This window comes from Passer montanus, unplaced genomic scaffold (genome assembly GCF_014805655.1).
Source record: "Passer montanus isolate IOZ18808 unplaced genomic scaffold, ASM1480565v1 scaffold21, whole genome shotgun sequence".
Lineage (NCBI taxonomy): Eukaryota > Metazoa > Chordata > Aves > Passeriformes > Passeridae > Passer > Passer montanus.
This window is the reverse complement of record NW_024366703.1, coordinates 15,345,006-15,355,039: the sequence shown is the minus strand read 5'-3', so window position 1 is coordinate 15,355,039 and position 10,034 is coordinate 15,345,006.

The following is a 10,034-nucleotide window of genomic DNA, read 5'->3' as shown; positions in this document are numbered from 1 at the left end:
GGGCAACTGTTGCAGACCTGGAGAGATGAAAGAAAACTACAACCAGACTAAAACCATTCAAAAAATCAATTTTTGTGTTACTATTGAACACAAAAAGAGAACATGTGAGATAACCCCACACTCAGGGTGGCTGTTCCACACAGATCCCAGTGGCAATCACCACTGGATGGCCATCCCACTCCAGGAGTGGCATTCTCTGTGTGGAGCCCAGCTTCTCAGTTCCCCAGATAAAAAAGGAAGCGTGGTGGATTGCCTTTGGCTGGCTGCAAGACACCCACCCAGCCCCTCTCCCATTCCTCCTCCTCAACAGGGCAGGAGGAGAAAATAGGGTGAAGAAGTTCATGGGTTGAGATAAGCATGGGGAAATCACTTATTGTCACATGGAAAACAGATCCAGCTTACAGAAAAATGACTTGATTGCCAATTAAAATAGACTTGTATAGAGAGAAACACATATGACTTAAACAACACCTTCCCCACTCCCTCTTCTGCCAGGCTCAAGGTCACTTCCTGATTCCCCTGCTGTACCTTCCCCTCTCTGAGTGGCACAGGGACCGTGGTCAGTCCATGGCAGTTTGTCTCTGCTGCTCTGCTCCTCACCCTTTTGTCATGCTCATTTGTAGGTACTACCCCTGTGCTACAGTCCTTCAGCATAAACCAGCAGGTTATCCTTCAGGATAATCCAGCATCAGCTCTCCATGGCCACAGCTCCTTCAGGAAATGTCCTCTTGATCCAGCACAAGGACCTCCATGGATTGTGGGGACATCTCAGCTCTGGCACAAGGAGAACCTCCTCCTCCTCCATCTCCTCTAACTTTGGTGTTCACAGGGCTGTTCCTCACACTTTCTACCCCAAATCCTCATTTCCTGCATGGCATTTGATACTTTCTTAAATACAGTTTAAAAATTAAATACAACTCAGCCATGCCCTGAGGTGGGACAGCTGCAGAGCTGGCTGAAGCACACCAAAGCACCAGAGCTGCTGGGTCAGTAGTCAAGACATCAATTAGCACCTGTTGAACCACCCCCTCCATTTAATTTCATTTGCTTCATTTGCAGTGGTCACTACCCTGACGTTGCAGAAAAAAAAATCACAGAATTCACAGAATTCACAGAATGACTGGTTTGGAAGAGACCTTCAAGATCATCGAGTCCAACCCAGCCCCAACCCCTCAACTCAACCCTGGCACCCAGTGCCACATCCAGGCTGTGTTAAACACTCCCAGGGATGGTGACTCCACCACCTTCCCAGCCATTTCACAACTTTATCACCCTTTCCATGAGCAAAAGAGCCAGCAGCAAAATGGTGCCCTAGTACTGACCTGGTTTTTTGCACCAAATGACCTTTCTTTCCACCAGTGGGGCATTTTCTTGACTCTTGGCTCATCTAACCAGAGCTGGAACTTGATGAGAATGTGTGGAAACACTAATTTCAGTTTGGATCCATACTTCCTTTAAAAGTCAACTATGCAATGAAATGCTTGTCCTTTGGATAGGAGAAAGGATGCAAGTTGTTCACACTTTTTAATTAATTGTTATAAGCAGTCAGCTCCCACCAACTCCTTCAAATTCAATTGTTACCATAATTCTACTCTAGCATCAGTGATGCTTCTCCCCTACAACAGGGCATGGCAAGGGTCAGAAAGCAGGTACCAATCACTCATCCCAAGCTGAAATAGCCCCCATGGCACACAGTTCCCTGCTCCCTGTCCACTCTCCCCATCTATTTCACTTTCCTTGCACCTCTGTGCAAAGCTTTGTTTGCACAAGTGACACCAAAGCAAATTGTAAGGCAGGAATGGCTTCATTGAATCAGGAAATCAAGATTTATGATTGAGCTATGTTTGCTTGGGATGGGGAAGATGAAATGATTTAATCTGACACTGGACACAGTTTTGCTGCCTGGCGTGGGAACACCTGATTGTTTTTTCCCCTCCTGATAGGTCTCCTGGCATCCCTCTGCTGCACTTGCTCCCATTTCTCCCTGGCCATTAAGTCACAACAGTGTTCCTTAAGTAAAGTGGGGCATCTAGCAAGGAGAGAAAACAGGGTCAAGTTGACTTTCCCTGTAGAAGGCTTGCTGGCACTGCTCTGTCCCTGTCATCTCCAGCTGCTTGGCTCAGCCCTACAGCCCTCCCACGACCCTCTAGAGATTCCCTCTGCACCCCTTCAGCTCTCCTGCTGTTCTCCTTGTTGTCCAGCTGTGCCTGTGTCCACCATGGATGTCTGAGAGCCCGTGCACAGCTGGAACAGAACCAATGAAAGGTCTTGGTTGCAAGGTACCAGCAGAGAAGCCACCCCTGCAGACGAGCACACGGACACTGAGCTCCCCCGGCGTGGCTGTGGGGTCTCCTCCCTTCATTCCTCCCGTGCCCTCTCTCTCCTGGCTTGCTGTTCTTCTCTGCTCCCCTCGTGTCTCCCTCAGCCCCAAGAGGAAATGCATTTGATGCACAGCAGCAGCTCACAGGAGGGCAGAGAGGGTTTGTCCAAACAACTCGTGCCTGGTGAGTTACGGGTGAGAGCATCCCGTAAAGCAGGTGGGGACTGGTCTCCATGAGAGCCAAGGGCTGTACGAGGAAATCATTTTACTGCTCTCCTGATACTTAGGGTCTGTGACATTCCAGAGCAGTAACCATACTCCAGCCAGGAGGAGAGTTGAGAAATAAGGAGAAAAAAGGCTCAGCACAAATTCAGGCTGAATTCAGCAAAGAATTGTATTTGACCAAAATGCTAAAGTGTGTAAAATTTCAGTTCTGGACCTGTCATAACAAGATGTAACAAGGCATAACAAGTAAAAGTCAAGGAAAATATAAAATGCTAAAGTGTATAAAATTTCAGTTCTGGACCTGTCATAACAAAATATTTCAAGTAAAGTCAAGAAAAATGGAACCAATCTATTATTTAAAGCTTGAAGAACCTGAGAGCCTGAGACACAGCTCCTTTGAGCCAGTGAAAGATTGCAGCTGAAACATTTATTAGGCAACCAGCTCTGCTATTTTTGAGTTGCTCTCCCATGTTTGGAAGAGATGTTGAACTGTTGAGGAAATTGGGATTATTTGGGAAAAGCACTAGGCATATGGAAGGACACTTGTGCCTTGTCTCATTTTGTGCTGCTGTTGGTCACACCTCATCTGCTTCCAGCACTCCTCCCTCTCCCAGACCTTCACTGGCTCCAACCCCCCCCAATTAATGAACACCAACCTCTTGGAATGCAACAAAATTTGTTTACCTAATAAGAGATAAGAGAAATCTTTGACCTTACAGCCAGGGGACATCATGCAGAACAGGAACTCCTTGATCCCTGTTTGCCTTCTGGTAGCAAATACCCCAATATTTTACACACCATGTCAGAGCACAACATATTCCTTTGTAAGAACATAAAGTCACCACTCCTTAAACCAACACGCTCAGGCCTGCAGCTGTGAAGATTGATAAAGGGTCAACGGCAATGGAAAAATCAATAAAAATGGTCATTTTCGAGAATATCCTTGTCATTAGGGCGTCTCAATACTAAGATCTGCATAAACAGCTGCTGCCACAGAGACAATAATGAGGCCTAGAGTAGGGACTAGGACTGAGGTTTCCACACTTTCAAACAGCCTTTAAAATTGCAGAGAGGTCCTCCTTACCCTGCAATTCTGGCCCCACAGAGGTAGAGGCAGAGACCTCTTCCACCCTGGCCACCTGATAATCAAGTGTTTAGGTTGGTTTTCTGGGATGAGATTGATGGATTTGAGCTGAGGTATTTCTTTGCTGAACAGAATAACTCTTAAGCCATTTTAAGATGGGAACCACCCCTGCTCAGAGAGAAAATATCTTCTGCTTTCCCCTCTTAAGTACCCTCACCTGGCACTTGGTGATATCTGCCACCATTTCTGACCTTTTTGACAGTTGCTAAATGTCCCAGTCTCAATAATTAAATTTAAGTACCTCCAAGGTTTGTGGCAGCTGATGCCAGCAAGAGATAAGGGAAGGGCAGTTCAGCTTCCATCCATCCCAGATCTGCCCTAGATCTTGCTTTGTGTTTGTTGAACAAATTTGATCTGCTACCCAACAAACAGCAGAAACTGAAAGATGCACTGCTGTGATTTCCAGGAGGAGGGTGGGTCTGCAAGATTTCATTGTTTGCTGAACCAGGAAAGGAAAATAATTAGTGGGATGATCCATTAAACCACAATCCCATGAAATTTCACTGAAGAGTAAAAACATTACCATAAACTTAAGGATAACCAGGAGCACTTGACAGCTATCACAGCTCAAAAATTTACATTTACTTGTAACTAAGAGCTCCAGACCCAAAGCTGATGCTCGTGCTCACAACCTGTCATGAATTCCTTTACCCCCTAAAATGCTAAAACATTTTGTTTTGTCATTAAATAAAGTTTAACACTGCTATCAAACAAATATTGACAATCTTCCCACGTAGTCACCCCCTGCATACAGAAACAGTGCTATGTGTTATTAACACATACTTTTGCCTATATAGTTTGGCCAGCTTCCTAAACAATCTATCCCACCTGGTTTTGAACTTAGGACAATAGTTTCATTAATTCACCTGGGCTGATTGCTACTGGTTATAAACCTTGCAGTGCTGCCTCCTATTCCCAATATGGTCTGCAATTGCATCAAACACTTCTGCTACCCTGACAAAATAAATAAGACCACAGCCAGACTAAAAAATTTCAAAGCCAAGGGCATTTGTATTAAAAAGGAGAGACTTTATCCATAAAATCATTTAAAAGACAAAAAGGAAAGCACAAAATTATCCTTCATGAGGGGAACAGCTCCTTAACCAGCACAGACATGGGACTGAGCTCTGCAGTTGTATTTGGAGGCAAAACTGACTTCCAGCACCAAATGCCAGAAATTCAGACATTTAAGGTGTATCCTGGGAGCCTCCCACTCAGAGATCCAAGCAGGACCAGGCACTGGTGCTCCCAGGGGAGGCAGCCCCAGCTCTCCCCTCCTGCACTGCCCTTCCACAGGAGGTTTGGGATCACATCAAGGCTCTTTTCTCTGCCTTAGGTTTCTGTGCCATTTCCCATTCCTTGTTCTTCAGAGCCACTGCCCAGTGTCTGGAAATCATTTTCTGTGGCCATTGTTGTAAATAGAACAATTCTATTTCTTTGCTGAAGCAGATTCTCCTGGAAGCACAATTTCCCTGCTGTGGCTGAGGTTTGGCAAGGATGTGATCCAGAAACAGAAAATGCCCTAAAGCAGATCCCAAACAGATTGCAAGACTGCAAGAATTACAACCTCCACTTTATAAAACACATACAGGCAGCTCATCACAATAATGAAGTGCCAGGCAAAACTTGGAGGCAAAATCCTCTCAGAAAACCATGTTTCCTATCAACAGCCAGCCCTGCCACCTTCCTTAGTGCACCAGCCATCTGTCCAATTACTTCACTTTCAATGACACCTGAAACAACAGGGCACCTTTTCCACATTCCCATTCAGGATCTCCCACAGAATGGCTCAAACAACAGAAAAAGGAAAATTTCCTTTCATAATAAACACAAGGCTGTCTCACTCCTGCAAGCTCAGCACTGACTCTCCATCTTGTTGGCTTTCTGAGCAGTGCCCATTTCCATAGAAGAACCTAAATACACTTTTCTTGGACATGGGCTCACCTTAGAAATCCTCTGTTAATCCTTCTGAGTCTCTGTGGCCCAGGAGAAATGCAGGCAAAGAAAACAGACTTAAGGAAATGAATTGCCATAGATCAGATTTTAATATGGGTAGCCCGAAATCCAGAGGCTAACCTCATCTGAAAGACTGCATTTTTGTTCAAAACATTAATAATTTTGTTAAGTGCAAATGTTTGGTAGGTTGCTGTAATTTTTCTCCTGTAATGAGTGCAAGTTTCAACTTTTAGTAATAACAACATCGTTAATGTAATATAATTTGTGTATGTCATTTTGGATCAAGGGGTTTGCACAGGCAATTGTCATATTTTAATGTAATGAATAATGGTTGATTCTAAACAGCAGGATCTACAATTACATAACAGGTGGCCAGTAGAATGTTATGGTCACATAAAAGTTGTATTAAATTTATGCAAAGATTTGCCTGTGGTAACACCTGGCTATGATGTCACCTGGATTGGAGTAGATGAAGTAATCAACCCTTTAAATTTTGGGAGTAAACCTTCTCTCACTTCTGTTTAAGCAAATCTGAAGCACTTCAGTGACGGAGATGAGAAAGTACCTGGTGTCATATTCAATTTCAATTTCAAACATGCCCATACTGAAACCACAGCTAAAAAATGAATTTAATCCTATATAACATCACTCCATGCTAGTTACAGATAGATTAAGTGCTGTATCTTCTGAGTCTCTAGAAGGTACAGCTTTACTCTCTCCACATGCTGCAAGTGATGCCCTGTGGCCACACTGGGCACCTCTAAAAGGATCTGGACCAACTGAAAAGATGCTCCCAGTAAGGGGGACCAGGATGGAAAATGTGACCTGAGATAGAAAGAGAATTAAACAATCCCTGAGGACAATTGGCCTCTGTCTTCAGAGGTGCTGTGCCAAGAGTGGAGCTGCAGCATCCAGTATTTGGGTAACAAAGCAAATGACATTGTGAACATCTGTGGGCTGGGATTTGCTCTTAATTTTTCTTTTTCTTCTGGGCAGAGACAGTGTTGAGCAGAGACCTTCGGCTTTTAATTGAAAAGGAAGAAAAATACTGCTCTGCTCTCCAGGAAATAAAGCCAGCCCTTTGCAGGAGAGAAAAGGTTTACACCTTGCAGTGCTCACAGGAACTCACTGCACAGGCTGGAACTGATCCCAGGGGAGCTTTTCCTTTTGCACAGCCCTACCTTCTCTGTGGAAGTGCTTCTTCATTTAACAAACAAACATTAAAACCCTTTAGCTGAGGAAAAATGAAAGCAAAATTATTAGACTGCAAAACAAACCCAAGATCTGTGTCATAGCTCCAGTCTATCATTAGCCTTTGCATAGCTGTTTATGCAAATGTAACATTTTCATGGCTCTAAATCCTTCTCTGTTACATGAAGAAAATATTGATCTCCCACTAACCACACTGGTGAAATGGAGCATTCCTTGGGCAACTCCTCTTCAAAAGGAAGGTTTCCATTTCAGGATCCCGACCTCCAAGTCAAATGTTGCTTGAGATGTGAACAAATGTACATTTATTCCTCTGTTAATTACACTTGGGTTTTATTACAGGTTTGTTTTGTACCAGAGAGCTCCTTTGCTGTTATATTTGCCTGTTTCTGGTTGATTTGTGGGTTGGTGGGTTGATTTCTTTTTCTTACAAGTTGAAAGAACTTTCAAACAGTCACAGCATGCTGAAACATTCTGATTTTCCAAATCAGACAGTCGACTCTCCTTCCTTGCCAGGCACATGAACTTACCGGAGATGAGATGCAGACAAAATCTACTTTTTCCTAGCCAGAACTGCCCCAGTTCCTTGGAAGATTGGAATAAATTTTTATGAGGACAGCTTTCAGCACTTCTTTCTGAGCAGACACTAAGTTCAAGCTTCCATAGATATCTTCTTTTGCCCCCCCTCAGCAGAGCCAGACAGTGCCCCAAATCACATCAGACTCAGCTCCCACAGAGGCTGGGAGGAGTTTTTAGCTTCAATTCGCCCTCTCGTGGACTCACCTGTCCACAGGTCCTTATGAACAGCAGCTGTGGCTGCCCCTGGATCCCTGGCAGTGCCCAAGGCCAGGCTGCAGGGGGCTTGGAGCAGCCTGGGACAGTGGAAGGTGTCCCAGCCCCTGGGACTAGGTGGTCTTTGGGGTCCCTTCCAACACAAGTCATTCTCTAATTCTATGAAAAATATCTTTTTTTTTTTTTCCTGGAAGACTGTGGGTCAGGCCCAAGGGCTGCTGCTTCTCTCTCAGCTTTCAGGGATTTTGGGAAAGGGGCTGTCCAGGCAGACACAGCAAATCCTGCAGTCACTGCATGGACACAGCCTGGATCACAATCAATAACACCCCACAGATGTATTTGCCTCTGTGGAGGGGTGGTCTGCACCATTAGCTCCATTTCAGAAGGGAAAGGAAGATTACACTGCACTGCTGTTACCACAGTCCATCTCCCTCAAACATCCACATGGCAAACTTTCTGAAAATCACTGTGGTCTCTGCATAAACACTGAGCAGAAAAGGAATGAACAGAAAAAATATTTAATTTTCTTCTCCAGCATGTTATGCAGTATTTTCAAACTTCTAAATTGAATTATTTACCACATTAAGTAAATTTGACTCGTATGCTTTAGCTCTGACTCATTTTCCTTCTAATCAGTTGCTAATTATTACCCACTTCCTCAGAAAGTTTATGGGGACAGATGCTTCAGTACCATGACTACTAAACAAAACCCTGAAAATTGGAGGAAAACATCCCAGCAGATGTAGATAGGTTAAATTGATGTTTCTTTCTTTACTTTCTCTGCCCAATTAGTCAATTTACATATGCACTGGTTTTAGCAGTAGTTTTATGCAATAAACAATCCTTAACTGATCTAGTTATTGCATATTTACAGAGGAATGGGACAAGGAGGCTGAACTGGATTAAATCCTGGGGCCAGAGTGTCCAGCTCTGACTTCCCTGCCAGCATCTTGCACAAGAGATGGGGTTTGGGGGGACCTGAAAAGGACTCACAGTGACCCACCATCACACAGAACTGAATTCTCACTGCTCTGGGTTGGTGACTTCCACCTTCATCACTTCTATTTCCCTGGGTAGAATAAACTTCTATTCCAGCTGCAGTTTAACCAGTTCAATAGGTAATCAGTACAGTTAGTTCTGCAGTACTTTTCTGACATACAATAAGAACCTGTCTATAATCTAATCATGCCTTACTGATGTCCCTCTCACCATAGTTTGGAAAGATGTGGTTTTAAAAATATCCTCAGATACCTGAACACAAATACAAAATAGTTCTAGGTAAAGAGGGGGGAGATAAAGAAAAAGAAATCCTCTGGCAATGAAATGACAGGATTTTACTTCTTGGCATCTAAGCCACAGAAACCAGACAATTGTTAGTCATGACCATTTTTTATAGCTCAAGACCTTTCCCTTATGGAATAAATGAACTTGCATTTCGAAACTACCTCCAAGTGCAGCACACGTAGCCATCTACTCAGCATCACACAGCAACTCCAGTTTCCATTTCAGATGCTCCAAAATGCTGAAAATCCAGCCAGAACGTCCAATTTCCCAGATTTGGCATCCAGCACTTATAAAACTTCCAGGAAACTGATATTTAAACAAACTGTGCCAAAGGTATTCTGTACAAAGTATTTTCAAGTGCATTTTGGAAAGAACTGTCTGCTGAAGTAACAAAGAATAGAAACCATTCCAGATCTGTAACCCCACAATACATCAAAAATACATGGCAATCAATTGTATTTAAAGAAAAACTTTGCTTCCACATCTCTGCTTATCAGTAATCTTACTTTAAATATTAAAAAATAATTTGGAGAATACTTTGATTGCAAGAAACCATTTGGGTAGCTGCATGGTTGGATACAAGGAAAGTAAATTCTAAATATTTTCCATATGATATTCATGTGGTTACCAATATCCACTGCACAGAAATTAATTACAAATTAAGAAAAGGTAAGTCAGAAAACCACTTTCAAAATGGCCACGATATGAGACCATCTCACATCCCACTGCATGGAGCTCAGGGCTAGAATTCTGGTCAAATATTTCACTAATCCCAGTGACCCAGGAAAACCATTTGCAGAATTTCATTTGCTTCTTTCCTAATGCCCACACAAAGAAAATTAATGAGTTTGCATATTAAGAGGCCACAACAACAAGCAATAGCAACAAAGAGAATCAATCAGCTCTGCAAATTGTGCAAGCGCTTGTTTTGAAATAGAGGTAGATGAAAAATAACTTTGGTTTAAAACACAATTTCCTGGCTTTGGTGCTTTAGTTTAATTTTTGCTAGTTGGGGTAGGTGGAGTACTAGAGAAGGCAGGTGATTTTTAAACTCATTTTTGCTGAGAGCTGTGTATCACTACTCTGTTACATAGGGCACAAACA